The following is a 17,579-nucleotide window of genomic DNA, read 5'->3' as shown; positions in this document are numbered from 1 at the left end:
TCAGGGACGTCTTCCCCGATCACCACTTAGAATAGATGTAGGTAGTGCCTGTATTTTATAGTCTTGGTTTCCCATTTTTCTTTGTTTTTTTTTTTCCCCCATCATAGTATTGATCACATTTGTAAAATCTATTTGTGTAATTATTTGATTAACATCTTCCCTATACCGCACACTCAACTGTAGACAGAAACCATCCCTGCCTTGTTCCCCATTAAAATCCCCATCATTTAACACAGTGCCTGTCATACAGCAAGCACTCAATAAGTATTTATTGAATGAGTAAATGAATTAGGTTTCTAGGAACATGATCTGTTATTAAATATATGAGTCCATGTTATACTATATCATTCTCCACTAGGGCTCAAGTTAGTAGGTGCTTGCTTAATCAATACTTTATGGTTAATTGGAATCATCAGTTATCTACTACAAACTGCATTCTCCTAAGTCTACATGACACTAAAAGAACTTGTTGCAAAATTGCTGACAAGTCAACAACTCTCTTTCTCTTCTTTTTTCTACAAACTAATAAAAGAGCAGGTTTTTTTCCCATTGAATTTATTAGCTGTTTTGGCATTAAGAACGTGACTGAGTGAAAAATCGTTGTCAGGGAATCAATTATTTGAGTGATCAGTATTTGTCTCTATTTGAAAACATCTGGAAGGATACTTTAATTATCCTTTAGATATTTGGTGTCTTGTGTTCTCAGCCTCTAAGATAATCTCTCCCCATTACTACTCCTGAACGAAAGGTATGCTATTGACGAAGTAGGTTTTTTTGATAGAGGAGGATTTCTGAGACATTGAAAATAAAGAGTAGTAAGCTCCTAGGCTAAGAGGATTAAAATAGCATTTTTTTAAGAGAAGAAGGAAAGAGGTCTTTAGTGCAGAAAACCGTAGAAAAAATATAATTCCATGTAATATCATGTAACTGAGAAGCTAGTCACATAGGAAGCGTTGGGGAAGAGTATGGATTTCTTGGGGACCCAGACAAAATAATTCTAGCCTAAGGGAGCTAAAGAGAGATACCCAGACAACAGGAAATCAGAAATGATGGTAAACCTAGAGTCTAGTCATATACTTCACTTTAAAATAGCTTCTTTACATATACCTTTCCTATCTATTGTTGTCAGGAACTCTGTCACTAGGTAATTTTTACAAGAGTGTCTGGAATTCTTGAACAAAATTCCAGAAAGCCCAGGAAATTGGGGCAGTGTTTGCTAACTTAGGCCATTCTTTTGGAAAGCCCCACTTAGACAGTTTAGCCTCTGTTTAAGGGGTCATCCTCATCTTTGCCTTGCCCATTCCTCTCTCGAGGCAACAGCAGTTGAGCAGGAAGTGGCTCCTTCACTGCCTCAAGAGCTTTTTGGTCAATTTCTTATTCAAATTGTCCTCCTTTGGGTCTGGCAGATGCCTCAAATCTGCAGCACAAACTCCTGTAGCCTCTTCTTGCTCTGCATAAAGCAGAGATGAAGTAGAGTATATTTGGGGCTCACTCAAGAAGGGAATCTGCAGTGAGGAATCACCTGTCCCTGAGATCACAGACACAGAAGAGAAACTTGGATGCTTGAGGAGGGGCAGAAACAACCAGAAGCCAACAGCAGACATACTGATTCTCTACACCTTCACGTCAAGGGGAAGGGTTCTTATGTTGGATCATACTCATGCTTTACTGTCTTTGGGGACAAGAATGCATATTTTTCTATTATCCTTTAGTTTGATATCAGAAAGATCCAAGGAACTAATGCAATGGCTACTATCATGTTTAGGGTTGAGATCCATAAGTACTTCAAAATATCTCAAGCTGCCTGATCACTGCCAACTTAAATGCACAATTCTTTCTTGGGCTCCAGGAGAAACGCATTGGGGTTGAGGCTTAGTTATCAATGTCATGAGGAAAAAAAAAAGATTTTGGTTAGCTTGACTTCAAATATTTTATTACTGTCCTATAGATCTCATTAAAAGAACTGGCCTATCCAATTTGGAATAAAGGCTTTTCACTTTCACCTTCACATTACATCCAGATGAGCCATGTTGCTCATCTAATGATTAAACCATAGAGACTTAATGGGGATGAAGGAAGTGGGATGAAAAAGAGCTATGTACATTTAAGTTTCATTTTATATTGACTTATCTCCCTTCCTTCCAATATCAGCAAAATACAAACCAAAGTTTTGTTCTGGCCCAATTTACTTTAATATTTTTGCCATTTTTTCCTCATATAAAACTATTTGGCCAAGTGAATAGTCATGCCTTGTTTACAAACAGTCACAAAAGGTATTACCAGGGCTTAAGCGATATTATCTTGCCTACAAATCTTGGCTGGCTCTCGTCTGGGGCCATTAGCATATTTTGAAAAATTTCCAAGAAATTCATAAATCAGCAGATTTCCCTTCCTGAAAAGCCAATTTCCTAAACATTCAATGAGATGGCTTTTGAGACCCACATCAACAAAGTAGGAAAGTAATAATGTTCCTATCTTAACAGTAAATTCACTACTGCGGGTGCTGCTGCCCTCATTAGAATTTCAAAGGAATCTTTTCTGAATTAGAAAACATTCCATCTACTTGCTGCACAATATCCTCTTCAATTTTCCATACCAAATGAGTAGATTTGGAAAGTAAGGAGGGGCACATAGTTATTGCCTTTTTTTCCAGGAAGCAAGTCAGGTTTTTACTTCTTTATAACTTCTCCTACTTTTTTTAAAGTAAATTTCTCTAGGTTTCTATTTAATCAGAGGCACCACAGAAGAGAAAACAATTTTTACAAAAGTACAATGGTGGCATAGTTTTCTTTTTGGTAACATACAAATTCATCTACAGTTAAAAATGGAAATGTATACTTCACAACAAAGTTTTCATGGCAGATATAAATTACCATTTTCTATTTACCAAATACCAAAAACATATAAACACACAACAACTTAACTAGGATGCAACATCTTTGCATTCTGAATCATAATTTACACAATTTAAAACCCAGGCATTTGAGAGGTTAAAAAAGTAACTCACGATATGCAGTCACGCAGCACCTCGGATCTCAGAGCCCTCTGCAGTTATCACGACAGATTTTATCACCCGCAGTTCTCTGGCCCTGTGACTGAGATCACTCATAATTAATGAATAACTTACTTGAACACCTGACAGCTCAGTAAGCGGTTTATGTAAGGCCGTTACTTTTATTTCTTCTGTAGTTGCCTTTGCAAACAGGAAACAGGAAACACACCTACAAGAACACTGACATATCTCAGCCTAATTGGTCTTTGGCTCAAAGTACTCAGGGCTGAGTCTTGTACAGCAGGGGCGATAAATACAGTCCCTAAGAGAGCAAGACTCAGGTCCTGGCATGTCAAAGTCTAAAATCCTTTAGACAGATGCCATGCAGGAAATGTATTACAAGCGTTCTTAGCAATATTCAGGCCTTATGGCCTTAATCCTGGAAGGACTATAAATTTCAGAATATATATTTATATATATATATATTATACTTATAAATATATATATATACATATGTGTGTATATATAAACATAAACATATAATACACTAAGTAATATATTATTTAAAATATATACATTATTTAAAATAATAAACATTAAAATAATACATATAATATTTTCCTGGAATATATGTGGAAACTATCATTCAGGAATCTTTTGGCTACAAATAACAGAAAACCCAACTCAAACTCACTTAAACAAATAAATAACAAGCCATGGAAATATTTTGGTTCATTGAGCTGGGGAAGAAAAACCTGGATGTGGGGTTGGTTTTTGGAAAACAGAGGTTCACTATGTATATCATTTGACTCTCTGCAATTCTCTTAGCATGGCATTCTCTGTAGATTGATTTCATCTTGTGGCTGCCTTTCCTCATGGTGCAAAAAAATAGCTTCAGCAGTTTAAGACCACACATCCATCTTCCAAGAGTGTAGTGTTAGCATGCTGCCAGACTCAAGCTCTGAAGTCATTCTGACTGCCCATCGCTTAATCAGTCACGATACTTTGCTGAATGATTTTAAACTAATCTAGCCTTATCCTTAGAGGAGAGGGTAGGACACTCCAAAGAAAAATCACATGGAAAGGCATTCAGATTACTAAGAGGAAGAGAAAAGGAGGAAAGGAATATTGGAGGAAATCAACAAATGTCCACTACAACAATGTTCGGCAATAGTCTGCATCTGAAGACTGGTGTTTGAGGATGTGTATCTATGAAAACACTGGATCTTGGGCTATCTAAAGATGTCCGAAAGAGAATGAGCTGAGGTTTAAGAGATATTGATTACCCAAGTCTTTGCATTTAGTAAGACTTTCTATTAACATTAGGTTTGCTCTCTGAGAAAATAGTTCAGAATGTTTCCACTTTGTTTATGAAACACATTTTATAATGTATGAAATGCTCTTGCATGTGATCTTCCATTTTGTTATCCAAACAACCCTGCTAGGGGGATAGGCAATCCTGGCAGGAGCTTAGAGAGTGGGGCAGACACTGCTGATTAACTATCCAGCTCCCAGTCTACCCTTTGTCCTAACCGAACCTTGATTTTGCTCAGGGCAGCAATTTGCCCTGTTTAAACTACAGCTAAGGATGGGCAGGTGGAACAGTTTGGGCCCCTGGAGATGTAAGCTGGAGGTACTAGGTAGAGCTCCTGGAAAAGCTCTTTTAAAGGGCTCTGGCATTTGCTTTTTGCTCTTTGCCTTTCCTGTTCTTATGCCTGAAACTGAGCAGAGACTTGCCAACAGAAAGCGCGGCAGGAAGCAGTGCCAGGACAGGAAAATGTGAACTGTAATTGACCAACTGCTGGAGTCTCCCTGGGGACAACTCTGAGAGTTAAACACTCCAGGGGGGCACAGTCATTGTGTGGGCGTCCTCAAAATACTGCGAGATTTACTTCCAGGAGCTCTACCAGATATCCACAGTAAATACCAGAGAAAAATCCCCTCAGGCTTCTGGAAGGGGGAGGGGAAAATGAACATTTTTGAAATATGCCATAACACTCTGTTCTTGCCCTCAGGGGAAACTAGTTAACCAGAGCCTAACCTGCTAGAAGATCCTCAGAGCCTAACTGACCTGGGGAAGGGAAATACTCAGCTCTAGACTCCTCTAGGCTTCCACTGTGGGAGAAGGGAACTGCTCAACTGCAGCCCACTCTAGCCATCCTGTCCCACCTAAGTGAGGAGAAAAAAACTGAGAAACACTTGTGAACTTGGCAGTCCAAAGGCACAGGCTCACCAAAAGACTGAGACCTAATTGTAGGGTGCATAGAACGCTTCTTTTCCCTGAAAACTCGCTACCACATTCCTGAAGATCTATTTACAGCAGTTCCTTTTACCCGGTACATCATGTCTGGCTATCAAGAAAAAATTATAAGGCATACCAAAAGAAAAGAAAAAGCCACACAATTTTTAGAGACAGAGCATCAGAACCAGCATGGCAGGGAAGTTGGAACTTAAAAGATAACAGAGCTCTCACAAAGGTTGGAATAATTTACTGAGCCAAAAGTCAAGGAGGAGCCATACCTAAAGATCAATTCCAGAGGGATTAAGGATTTAGCTGAAAAAGCAAAATGTTAAAACTTGTAGAAGAAAATATAGGATAACATCTTTCTGACCTCCAAATGGGAAGAGTTCTTAAGGCTAAGTTCAAAAGTGCTAATCACGAAAGGAAAGATTGATAAATTTGCCTACTCTACTATTAAGTTCTTCTGTTTATGGCAAGGTAACAATAAAGAAAGAAGACATGTCAATATCTGAGACAAGTTTGCAACCTGTGAAATCAATGAAAGACCAGTATTCAGATTATATAAAGAAATGTTACAAATCAGTAAGAAAAAGACAACACAATAGAAAAATGAGCAACAGATCTGACACATCATCCCAGAGAAGAAAAATATGAATGATGAACAGTTTTCTTTCTTCCTTTCTGGTCTGCCTTTTATTTTGTCTTCTTACTTTATTGCACTGTGTAGAACTTCCAGTTCTATGTTGAATAGGAGTTGTGAAAGAGGGGCATCCTTTGCCTGCTCCTGATCTTATGAGGAAAGGATTTAGTTTTTCACTGTTAAGTTTAAAAATCAATTTTAGGAAGTTCCCCTCTATTCCTATTTTTCTGAGAGTTTTTCTTTTCTTTTTTTTTAAATCATGAATGGGTGTTGAATTTTGTCAAACAATTTTTCTTCTTCAATTAGTATAACTATGATACTTTTTCTTTAAACTGTTTATATGGTTGATTATACTGCTTTTCATATTGAATGATCTTTGCATTCCTAGAATAAACATCACTTGATCATGGTATATAATTATTTTTATTAACTGCTGAATGCTATTTGCTAATATTTGTTAAGGAATTTTGCATCTATCTTCATGAGAGTCATTAGTCTCTAGTTTTCTTATGTTGTACTGTCTTTTTCCAGTTTAGGTATCAGAATTGCTTCATATAATGAATTGGGGACTGTTCCCTCCTTATATTTTCTGGAAGAGATTTATAGGATTAACATTAATTCTTCTTTAAATATTTGGTAGAATTTTCCAGTGAAACCCTCTGGGCCTGGAATTTTCTGTTTGGGGAGTTTCTAAACTAATTCAATTTCCTTAGTTATAAGACTCTTCAAATTATCTACCTTACACTGTGTGAGTTGTGGTTGTTGGTGCTTTTCAGGAAATTGGTCCATTTCACCTAAGTTGTGAAACTTTTATGTGTAGATTTATTTGTAAATATTCCTTTAATATTCTTTTGACATCAGGAGGTCTGTAGTGATGTCTCCTTTTTGATTCCAGATATTGGTAATTTGTGTCTTCTTTTTCTTTGTCAGTGTTGCTGGAGGTTTATCAATTTTGTTGATCTTTACAAGGAAGCAGTTTTTTGTTTGACCTATTTTCTCTATTATTTTTCTCTTTTCAGTTTTATTGATTTCTGATCTTTTCTTTATTATGTTCTTCTTTTTGCTTGCTTTGGGTTCATCATCTCTTTTTTTTTTTCTAGTTTCTTGAAAAACGAGTTTCTGGAGATGGGAGCTTAGATTATTGATTTGAGACTTTCCTCTTTTCTAATGCAAATATTTTAGTGCTATAAATTTTCCTCTCAGAACTGCTTTAGCTGAGTCTCACAAATTTTGATATACTGTATTTTCATTTCCATTCACTTCAATGTATTTTTTTAAATTTCCTTGAGACTTCCTCTTTGACCCACAGATTATTTAGAAGTTTGTTTTTTCAATTCCAAATGTTTAGAGATTGTCATCTTTCTGTTATTGATTTCCATTTTGATTCCACTGTAGTCAGAGAATACACTCTATGATTTTAATTTTTTTTAATTTGTTGAAGTTTGTTTTATGGTTTATGGGCTATCTTGGCATATATTTTGTGGTGCTTGAAAAGAACATCTTTTCTGCTGTTGTTGGTGAGATTCTATACATATAAATTAGAGCTAGTTGATTGGTAGCGTTGTGTTCTTCTCTATGATGCTGCTTTTCTGTCTAGTTGTTCTATTAATTGTTGAGAGAGGTTTGTTGAGGTTTCCAACTCTAATTGTGGATTTGTCTATTCTGGTAGTTTTTGCAGTTTCGTTTCACAAATTTTGCTCTGTTGTTTGGTACATAATTTAGGAGTTGCATGCAAAATATGTATCTTTGCTATATCTTTTTGGTGGATTGACCCTTTTATCATTATGTAATGTCCCCCTCTGTTCCTGGTCTTTTTCTTTGCTCTGAAGTCTTCTTTTTTTTATAAATTCATTTATTTTATTTTATTTATTTTATTTTTGGCTGCGTTGGGTCTTCGTTGCTATGCGTGGGCTTTTCTCTGGTTGTGGCGAGTGGGGGCTACTCTTAGTTGCGGTGCACAGGCTTCTCATTGTGGCGGCTTCTCTTGTTGTGGAGCACGGGCTCTAGGCATTGTGGCACACGGGCTCAGTAATTGTGGCTCGCAGGCTCTAGAGTGCAGGCTCAGTAGTTGTGGCACACGGGCTTAGTTGCTCCATGGCATGTGGGATCTTCCCGGACCAGGGCTCGAGCCCATGTCCCCTGCATTGGCAGGTAGATTTTTAACCACTGCGCCACCAGGGAAGCCCTGCTCTGAAGTCTTCTTTATCTGATTTTAATATAACCACTCCTGCTTTCTTTTGATTAATGTTTGCAAGGTATATCATTTTCCATCTTTTTACTCTCACCCTCCTATATTATTATATTTGAAGGTAGTTTCTTGTAGATAGCATATAGTTAAGTCATTTTTTTTAATCCACTGTGTTAATCTCCATCTTATAAATTGTATATTTAGACTATTTACATTTAATGTAATTATGATATGCTTGAGCTAAAGTCTGCCACTTTATTTTTTGTTTTCTGTTCTCTATTTTCTCTTTATTTTCATTTTCCAATATTATTGTGGACACTTGAACATTTTTCAGAATTCCATCTATAATGTTTTTTCAGTATATCTCTTTGTATAGCTTATTTAATGGTTGCTTTCCACACTACATTAAATATACATAACTTACCAGTGTACTGTTGATGTTATACCAGTTCAAGTAAACTCCTTACCTCCCTTTACATCCTTTTACTCTCCCTCATTTATAAAGTAATTTTTAAAAATATCTCCTCTACATACATTGAAAGTCATATCAGACAGTGTTATAATTTTTGCTTCAATCATCACACATAATTTAGAAAACTTAGGAAAAGGAAAGTTTATAGTATTTACTCCTATTTTTATTTTTTGTATTATTCTTTCTTCCTTCTAGTGTTCCAAGATTCCCACTTTTATCAGTTCCTTTTTGTTTAGAGACTTTCTTTAGCTATTTTGTTAAGATAAGCCTGCTGGTGACAAATTCCTAGGTTTTCCTTCAACTGAGAATGTCTTAATTTCCTCTTAATTCCTGAAGGATATTTTTTACTGGATATAGAATTCTGGGTTGACAGCTCTTTTCTTTCAGCATTTGAAAAATATTCTCCCACTTCCTTCTGGCCTCCATGGTTTCTAATGACAAATCCACCATCATTATAACTTTTTCCCCCTATAGATAAGGTTTCATTTCTCTCTTGCTGTTTTCAAGATCTTTTCCTTTCCTTTATTTTTCAGAAGTTTGACTATAATGTGTCTTTGTGTTGATTTCTTTGGGTTAATCTTGTTGGGATTTCACTCAACTTCTTGACACTGTAGGTCTGTGTCTTTTGCCAAATTTGGAAAACTTTCAGCCTTTGTTTCTTTGAATACCTTTTTAGCCTTGTCCTCCTTCTCTCCTTCCAGGAATGATGGTACATTCGCTAAACAATTTTCTGGTTTTAGGGTTGGTAATTTCTGTTATTTTATCTGTAAGTTCACTGATCCTTTCCTCTGTCCTCTCCATTCTACTGTTGAACCCATGTATTGATTTTTTTTACTTCATTTATTATGTTTTTCAGTTTCTAGGAAACTGAAAATGATAATAAAATTTTACAAAGAACACAAAAATCCAGCCAAAACATTTTTTTTTTTGAAGCTGCAAAAGGAAACAGCTATATTCTGCTTCCTAAGAAATGAATACCTTGGTGACCAGGCAAAGGGTCTTGCTTCAGTTCAACAGCCTTCTGTTAGAACCTGTCCTGGGATTTCCTCTCCAGAGCAATGTGGCTGTTCTGGTCATGACTGCCTCCAGGGGACAGGACAGGCATTTGAGGTAGGAACAAGCAGTATTTCAGCAGTAAGCCATAACTTACCATGGTGCTATAAAGCTTTCTTCTTCTGGCCTTTTCATCCTCACCCCACCTAATGGTATTTCAGTCCTTCAGTTCCCTCAGATCCCAGACTCTTTGCATGAATTTTTACACTTTTCTCTCCTCTTGCATACTTTTCCTCTGGCATTCTGCTTGTTTACCTGGTCTCTTACCCATTTTTGCTTGCATTATGACACTTCATGCATGTGTGGATTCCCTGACCCAGCTCCTTAACTGGGGCCCTTGAGCTAGCTAAACACCACCTACACATTTTAATGGGTTTATTTTTCCCAACACTTGTGTTGCTCTCCAAAGCTAATGGAGTACAGATCTTTCTTTCTTCTCTTCAAGGTGGGGGCTAGGGATGTTAATTTTAAAGGTCCATAGTCTCCTCTCTCTAGGAGATACTTCTATGAGGTCACCAGCTGCTTCTGATATGTGCTCCTTCCATCCCAAGCCCCACAACTAGAGGCAAGAAGAGAAATGGGTGGGAGGACATATTAACACTGAAAAGCTTGATAAATACTAACAGCAAATACTAAAAATAACTAGGCAGAAGTAGTCTACTTTTAGGAATTTCATTTGTGCCTTTGTGTTGGGGGCGAGGAGGAGGGAGAGAGAGAGGGCTGTGGAGAAGGGGCTGGAAATGTTAATGTTCTCTGGAGGTAGAGGGCCTAAGAGCTTCCCCAGGCAGATAGTACCACTCCCCCCACCCCGAAATAGCTCTTCCTCTTTCTCAGCTTTCTCGGGCTTCTGCAGCTCTGCAAATGGCCCCTCCCTGTGCTGCAAACAGCATCCCTGCTCTTGCCAGCAGAGAGGAAAAGCAGCTAAAAGACTGCAGGCTGCTTTGCTCCTCAGCCTCACCCTCTCCTAACTGCAGAATATCCTGGCCATTTTTGACCTCAGCTTCTGGAGATTAGAGAGTGGTTGGGATCAGTGTGTGCTGCCTACGTATCAGTGAGTCCCTGGTACGCTGGGTGTGACATGGCAGAGTCATTAACCCCACATGACACAATCTGCACGGTGGAGACAGGAAATCACAGACTAGGAAATTCACATGTCTCCCAAAATGCCTTCTAGGACTGGCAGCCCCTGCTGCCCACTTCTAGGACTGTGACGTGGATAAATGACCACGATCATTTCATGGCCAGGATCTCCTAATTTAACAAAATGGAGGAGAGCAAGTCTGTTCAATTCTGTTTCTGTCATTTTCCCTTCCCTAGTGAGCAATTCAATTATGTTATGAATCGATATGGCTCGCTACAGCAGGAGGAAAATACAACGTGAGGGAAATAAATGGTTCCCACTTGGATGAATTATATGTACTTTTGAGCGTTTCATCATATCTGTCCTGTGCAACCAGCAAAAGGGAAGTATCTCAAGCCTGAGTCTTCCCCTCCTGCTCCCCTAACCTTTCCTCCATAACACGCACTCTCAATAGCACAGCTGGACAGCAGTAAAAGAAATAAAAAGTGTTCCTTCCTCTTCCCTACTCTCAAAGTCTCCACATCTTCATCCATCTCCCCCTCCTTCCTTCATGACTTGGAGGATGAAGGAGCATCCTCCATGCAAAGGTTAATCTCTCTGTCCGGATTCTCCCCGCCAGCATCATCCACAGCTTGATCCATCCCTTATCCCCATCACTCCTCTTATAGCTTTAACATGCTACTTCCCTCATCTCCTTCTCTGAAGCTGGAAAAAGCTTCAGCCTCTAATCCTGCAAATCTGCCTTCTATTTTGTTACCCTTTACCAACCCATTTCTCTCCTCCTCTTCTTCATCACACTTCCTAAAAGGATCTACACTGATTATTTCCACCTCCCTTCCCTTATTTACTCCTTAACCCACCCAATCAGACGTTCATCTGCCTTCTCCAAGGTGCCTAATGATTTCCAGGTTGCCAAATGCAATGGCCTTGACCTTTCTGCTCAGGCCTCCTGAATCCCACTTTGCCCTCTGATGCCATGATAGTACAATATCCTAGCTTTCCTGGGACCTATCTGTCCATTCCTAGGCTTTTCCACTATCTCCTTCTCTCCTGATCATCCATAAATATGAGAAATCCCCATGGTCTAGGGTTGCCAGATTTAGTAAATAAAGTATAGAATGCCCAGTTAAATATGAATTTCAAATCAGCAATGAATAAATTTTTAGTATAAATATGTCCTAAATATTTCATGGGACATTCTTATACTAAAACATTATTCTCTGTTGATCTGAAATTCAATTTTAACCAAGCATCCTGTATTTTACTGGCAACTCTACCATAGTTGTTTCTTTAATGTTCATCTCCCCCCTCCCTCCCTCTCTCTCTCCTTCTGATGCATTTCTCTGTTTTACCCTGGATTTTTTATAGCATCTTCAATTCATTATATATCAAACTGAACTTATTGTTTTAGATCCTCAAGTCTACTTCTCTACCTGGCTTCTCTATCTCTAGTAATATCTTTTCCAGCTTTCCAATCACCTCAACTCCAAATGTAGTAGCCTTCCTAGTCAAGTGGCTGAATCTCGGTTGACTTTATCCTCACCAGCATTCTTAGATCTCTCTTCCCATTTCCATGGATACTGCTAACTTGAAGTCCTTGTCATCTCTGTATGACTACAAACCACACCAGACTATCCAGGGTATTGAAATCACCTTCTCATTATCTTCTCATCCACCCTCCCTCCCTCCACAAGCTGTCACTCAATTAACATCCTAATTAAAGCCAAGTATGGATATGCCACTTTCTTGATCAAGGAAGCTTCCTACTGGTTCCTGGTTAAAGTTGAAGCTCCCTAGCCAGGATTTAGGGCCATCCATGAGTTGACCTTTCTCCTCTTACCTCCCTGTGGTGTCCTCTATGTACCTCAAACTCAAGACACAGCAGAATACATTGTTGGGGTCTTCCTATTAGTTTGCTCACACTTAGGAGAGGGTGACTCTTGCAGTTTCTGCATAATGCTCACAATATGCTCACTAAATGCTTGTTGAATTTGTGAAGTCAGTTCTAAATTATCCACATTAACAGGATGAAGAATTAAATCTACAAATCACTTATATGATAATGCAAGTGAATGTACTTTTTCCCAAACCCATTGCTTGCTTACTGCTAAATATGTGCACTGTCAAGCTCGCAAAAGCATCTCATATCCTGCGATGTCAAGTCACAGCTGGAGTCTGATGGGACTCGCAGGGGCAGAGACAGACACAGACCCACCCACTCTCGCTCTCAGCTGCTTCTCTTGATTTACTTTTTAAACTGATTTCTTCCCCATTTCCCCCATTTCTTAAACTTGGAAAGTTTTAATGTCCTCTGTAAATGTCCTTGAATTCTGTTACGTAAATCTGCAGCCAACCCCACATGCTGATTCAAAAACATCTAAGTGCTTTGGGCTTCCCTGGTGGCACAGTGGTTAAGAATCCGCCTGCCAATTCAGGAGACACGGGTTCGAGCCCTGGTCTGGGAAGATCCCACATGCTGCGGAGCAACTAACCCCGTGCGCCACAACTACTGAGCCTGTGCTCTAGAGCCCACGAGCCACAACTACTGAAGCCCGCGCGCCTAGAGCCCATGCTCCACAACAAGAGAAGCCACCGCAATGAGAAGCCCTCGCACCACAACGAAGAGTAGACCCCGCTCGCCCCAACTAGAGAAAAGCCCGCATGCAGCAACGAAGACCCAACACAGCCAAAAATAAATAAATAAAATAAATAAATTTATTTAAAAAAAAATCTAAGTCCTTTGATAATCTAAATCAGGGGTCTGCTACAGGCTAGATAATACATATTTTCAGCTTTGCAGACCATATAGTCTCTGCTGCAACTACTCAGTTCTGCTGTTGTGTCACCAAGGCAGCCTAGATGACACAAAAACAAATGAGCAGGCCTGTGTGCCAATAAAACTTTACCTACAAAAACAGGCAGTCAGTGTGCGAGTCATTGTTTGCCAACCCCCAACCTAAATCAAGCTTCTGGTGAACAAATGGCTTCATATTTTCTTTCCAAACTCTTTCATTGTGGTCACTTGATTAGATTAGAAAGGATACCAGAATTTCATTTGATATGGTCTTTTCTTTTTTCACAAGGTTATAATTAAACCAAATTCAGGACCCCGAGTGGATGAGGGGAAATCAGGAGTGGGTACTGGAAGCCCTCCCTGGGACCTTCTCCCCAGCCCTGTGGACACCACCCCAGGGTGGGGGCAGGGCAAGGCCAATGGAGTGAGGAGCTCACTCTCTTTGGGCACAAATTTTAAGGGGGGCACCAAAAAACTCAGTAATCAAAATAAATATATTAATGCAATACTTTAGAAAGTCAATATTGTTTTGAATTGATGTTTTGTTCATCATAGGTTTTTTTGCATTAATTTTGATTTAAAAAAAATATTGCATTAAACGTTATTTTATGGAGTTTTATGGTGCCTTCTTTAATTTTGTGACAAAGCGAGTGCCCTACTCCCCTCCCTCCCCATTCCTTAGAACCAGCCCCATGTCACCCTATGGGTGCATTATCAGCACCCACTGCCTTTCAGAGGATGATGTACACCTTTTTAATGTTACCTTTGGACTAGATCATTCCTCTGGGCTGCTTTGATACCATTTCGGTTACTGGACCTGCCTCATACACAGATAGATTTGAAGTGTGTGGAAACTCTTGTACCTGACTGTCTAGAGTCACTTCTTGAGGGACATGTTAAGGTGAGAAGGGAACTAACATTTTATAAAATACACACTAAGTCCCAAGTGACACTAGGGTAAGGGACTTTCTAACCATCATTGTTCATGACAAGCCAGTGAGATTTTGCATACATTCTTTTGTATGAGTGAGGAAAAGGAGGCTCAATAAACCAAGATCACAGAAAATATTAAAGCCAGGTGGAAGCTTCCTACTACAACTCATTACCTATCAAAAAGCTAACACTGTGGACATAGTTAAGGCACCTTTTTGCCCCTCTCCCTAACATTTGCACAGAACCTCTCTCATGTATAAAGAGCATTCCAGTGCTTCCTCTCATTTGAGCTTCATGATAAACCTGGGAGGTAAAAGTCTCATATGTAAGACATGCTAGCATGGACTCATCAATTCTATTCTATGGGTGAGGACATACTCAGAAAGGTTAAGTAACATAGCCCAACGTCACCAGCTAATAAGTGGCAAAACTGGAATTATAAACCTAGGTCATCTGAGGCCTGGTGAGTTGTGCTTTTCATTATATCCTTCCCACCCTAGAGGAGCACCCCCAGCATAGGTGTCTTTGACCCAGTACCACTCATGTTCATATCATAGAGAGTTCCCAAAAGAATATCTGGGACTAGAAATTTTGATAGAAGGAAACTAGCACATAAGGGAAGGAGCCTGAAGTATTGAATGCTATCTACCCTGATAAGGAAGACCTGAGGTAAACAGGGGGTTAAGGGAGTGGAGGGAGTGTTAGGAACCCCTGGAAGGATGGAGGCATGATGAGGCTCAGAAGGACAAGGCCAACCTTGGCCTGCTTCACCCCTTTGCCAAGGGTCATCCTCTTGGTGCTAGGATTCATTGTAATTGTGATTAAAGCAATTGTAATCCATCAATGCAACTTCTGCTCAGACCCCCCAATCTTTCTGAAGATGTGGTACATATATACAATGGAATATTACTCAGCCATTAAAAAGAATGAAATAATGCCATTTGCAGCAACATGGATGGACCTGGAGATTGTCATACTGAGTGAAGTAAGCCAGACAGAGAAAGAGAAATATTGTATGATATCGCTTATATGCAGAATCTAAAAAAAAAAAAATGATACAAATGAACTTACTTACAAAACAGAAACAGTCTCACAGACTTAGAGAACGAACTTATGGCTACGGGGAGGCGGTGGGGGGGTGGGGGGGAAGGCGGGGAGGGATGGTTAGGGAGTTTGGGATTGACATGTACACACCGCTATATTTAAAACGGATAACCAACAACACCTATTGTATGGCACAGGGAACTCTGCTCAATATCCTGTAACAACCTAATTGGGAAAAGAATTTGAAAAAAGAATAGATACATGTATATGTATAACTGAATCACTTTGTTGTACACCTGAAACTAACACAACATTGTTAATCAACTTTTATTTTTACTTTCTATAAAATAAAAAGTTAAAAAAAAAAAAAGAAAGCAAAAGAGCAATTTCCAGCTTCCAGTTCCCATTTGTCACAGGTGCCACCAAGATTTTGTGATCAGAAGGAACGTCAACCGAACACGGGGCACAGAGGAGACCATTTAGATGGGAGAGAAGGATCAGACCAAAGTGAGGACAGGATGCAGGAGCTGAGGAGAGGGGCAGGAGGCATTAGGACATCACTTCCAACCCAGTGCCAGGGAGAAAATGGCAGGTGCTCCACTTTGGAAAGAAATCACATTTCATGTTACTCCAAACAACTTCCAGGGAGGCATCAACCCACATGAGAGGTCACACCTGGTATTATATCTCTGTAATGAGATGTACAACAGGCACTTTCAAGTGTTTAAAGTACTTGAATGTGCAAAGTTTCACAGTTGGTCACACGTTTGTGACAGCTATGTGCCTCTTTCTTTGGGGGAGCTGCCACGCCATGCTGGGATTCCACAGGGCAGCATGGCTTCCCCATTCATCAAAATAGAGCTGCTGAAAGAATCCTCCGGCAATTTTAACTACACAAAAATAGAAGACACTCCAGGCAGAGTGTGAGAGACCAATCTTGTAAACAGCAGGATGGTAAGGTATAAACAAGAATGGAAAGAAAACATACAGCCTTTAAAAAAAAAGAAGTTGCTTTTGACAAGGACGATAAGATGGGATTAAATTGAGCCTCAAATATCTGGAACAAAAGCTCAGAGAAGCGTTAAATCACAAGCTAGGTGGCTGCAGGAATTTGCAGTAATCCATTCCAATCTGCCAACTCATCCCTTTTAGCATCAGGCTTGATTTTACGGATCCCTCTTTCAGTTTTATATGCTTAGGTTTTTGTTTGTTTGTTTTTTTGTTTTTTCTTTTTCTTTCATGCACCACAACCAGCATTTTTAAGGCTGTTGCAACTTTCCTAAGTCACATCTTTCTTGGTCTCTGACCCCACAAACAATGTTGCTTCGGAGAAAGAACCACAAACCACAATATTTCCATCTTTCATTTGACCGAATTTTGTTCTTGAATGCAGGGAAAATATGTTCTCATACTTGTACTAAGTCTTGTGTTGTTAGAAGATGTAGTGCAGCAAAACTCCAGCATCTTCTGCCCTTTCAATCTTTCTACCAATAATTAAGCACTGAGCATGTGCTAGACATGTGGCCTGGGGATAACAGGGATGAACCTGTCAGAACCTGGTTTGAGGACCACACAGTCCAATGGAGGAGAGAGACTCAGAAGTAAACAGTTATGAAAAGGGGTGAAGCTACCTTTACCCCTCCACTCTACAGTGATAATGTGCATGGGCTCCACTCAGACTTTTTCCACTCCCTAGCAGACTGCTTCCAGGCCAAAAATGCCTCTGCAGACCAACCGATCAGGGGATTAGGTACGCCGGTGGCTAAGCAAGCACAGATATTGGACACTACTCGTGTTCTCCTATGAAGGGAGGAGGTCCTTTCTAGGAAGCTATCCTCCACTCTCCTCCACCTCCATCACTGCCTTGCTCTGCATACCTCTTCTCAGCCTCAGGCCTCCAAACTGCCTTGCTTGGACTTACCATCCTCCCTAGCTTTTGTTATTATTATTGCAGTCACCCGTGTCATGCATATTTACTATGTGCCAAGAACGGCCCATACATTCATTTGTTGAATTTTCATGGTATCCTTGGCCTTTGTTATCGTGGTGTTATAAATGAAGGAAATGATCCCCAGAAAATTTTAGAAACTTGTGCAAGGCTACACAGCTGACAAGTAGAAAAACTGAGATTAGAAGACAG

General features: G+C 39.5%; 1 protein-coding gene across 7 annotated transcripts in view; it reads right to left on the bottom strand.

Annotated features, from left to right (window-relative positions):
* Positions 1-17,579, bottom strand: part of NCALD (neurocalcin delta) — a 432,634-nt gene that overhangs the window by 167,832 nt on the left and 247,223 nt on the right. For 5 of the 7 annotated variants that reach the window (XM_036830304.1, XM_036830299.1, XM_036830302.1 and 2 more), the window contains one exon: positions 3,008-3,095. The exons of the other annotated variants lie outside the window; for them this stretch is intronic. The gene's annotated coding sequence lies outside the window, so the exon portion shown is untranslated. The remainder of the gene's footprint in view (positions 1-3,007; positions 3,096-17,579) is intronic. 7 annotated transcript variants of the gene reach the window in all.

This window comes from Balaenoptera musculus, chromosome 17 (genome assembly GCF_009873245.2).
Source record: "Balaenoptera musculus isolate JJ_BM4_2016_0621 chromosome 17, mBalMus1.pri.v3, whole genome shotgun sequence".
In the NCBI taxonomy this organism is placed as follows: Eukaryota; Metazoa; Chordata; class Mammalia; order Artiodactyla; family Balaenopteridae; genus Balaenoptera; species Balaenoptera musculus.
The sequence above is the reverse complement of the archived record's forward strand: the minus strand, read 5'-3'. Positions and strand labels throughout refer to the sequence as shown.